This window comes from Dipodomys ordii, unplaced genomic scaffold (assembly GCF_000151885.1).
Source record: "Dipodomys ordii isolate 6190 unplaced genomic scaffold, Dord_2.0 Scaffold31, whole genome shotgun sequence".
NCBI classification, from domain to species: Eukaryota; Metazoa; Chordata; class Mammalia; order Rodentia; family Heteromyidae; genus Dipodomys; species Dipodomys ordii.
In genome coordinates this window covers 2,441,554-2,442,979 of record NW_012267247.1, presented here as the reverse complement: position 1 = coordinate 2,442,979, position 1,426 = coordinate 2,441,554, and the positions used below count along the sequence as shown (strand labels likewise).

Below are 1,426 nucleotides of genomic sequence, written 5' to 3'. Positions count from 1 at the left end.
GAAGGGAAGAAAGTGTTTTGTTTTGTGCTAGTCCAGGGCCTTGATGCTATCCCTGAGCTTTTTTGCTCAAGGCTAGCACTCTACCACTTGAGCCACAGTTGCACTTCCAGCTATTTTGGTGGTTAAGAGTCTCCTGGACTTACTTTCCTGCCTGGGCTGGCCTCAAATTCTGATCCTCAGATCTCAGTTAGGATTATAGGTGTGACCACCAGTGCCCCACCCTATCCTTCCTTTTTAAAGTTGAACAATATTCCATTGTCTATGCATATATCTATAGATATATGATTAATTTGTAATCTATACAACCACACAAAATTAGATTAATTTGGAATCTATAGAACTACACAGAATTGGTCACTATATCAGAAAGGACTCAAGACCTAGTTCTACTGTTCCACAAACTATGTTAAGTTAATGTAGGCTTCAATTTGCTTGTTAACTGAGTCTATTTAATGGTAATTTCATGTAGTGGCTGTGAAGCATAATTAAAACCTATGTACTGAGTTTGGTAAAGTTAACTTGCACATTGTTGTTCTCAATAAATAAATGTTAGAAATTATTACTATGCCAGGTGTGGTGGTACAGGCCTGTAATCCCAGCACTCGGGAGGCTGATACAGGATAGTAAATTTGAGGCTAGCCTAGAGTACATGGCAAGATCCTGTGTCTAAAAAGCAAAAACAAAAAGGAAAGAAAAGCAGGAATTATTATTACTTGTACAATGTAGCTCTGGTACAAAAACATAATTACTAAGGGCTTAAAATTCATTTTAATGAAAGAAGCACAGAAAGAATACAAGAATACAATTTTTTTTTTAAATTGAGGGCTGGGATGTAGCTCCGTGGCAAAGCACTTGCCTAGCAAGTGCAACATCCTGGGTTTGATCCCCAGTACCAAAAAGAAAAGACAAAAACAAAATATAGTTAAAAAATAAATAAAAACAGGGCTAGGAAGATGGCTCAGTGGTAGAGCACTTGCCTTACATGCCTGAGGCCCTGGGTTCGATTCCTCAGCACCACATAAGCAAAAAGGAAAAAGCCGGAAGTGGCGCTGTGGCTCAAGTGGTAAAGTGCTAGCCTTGAGCTGAAGAGCTGAGGGACACCCCCCTGGCCCAGAGTTGAAGCCCCACGACCAGACTCAAAAAAAAAAAAAAAAAGCAATTTAAAAAAACTTGAGCAGACTGAGAAGGAGGCTCAGTGGTAGAGTGCTTGCCTCGCATGCATGAGGCCCTGGGTTTGCTTCCTCAGCACCACATAAACACAAAAGCCTGGAAGTGGGTGCTGTGGCTCAAGTGGGAGAACGCTAGCCTGGAGCTGAGGGACACCCCCCAGGCCCAGAGTTCAAGGTCCACCACACAGACAGACAGACAGACAGACAGACAGACAGACAGACACACACACACACACACACACACACACACACACACA

At 42.2% G+C, this 1,426-nt stretch overlaps 1 protein-coding gene across 1 annotated transcript in view; it reads right to left on the bottom strand.

The window, feature by feature from the left end:
- Positions 1-1,426, bottom strand: part of Crlf3 (cytokine receptor-like factor 3) — a 42,042-nt gene that overhangs the window by 22,987 nt on the left and 17,629 nt on the right. The gene's annotated exons all lie outside the window — the stretch shown is intronic.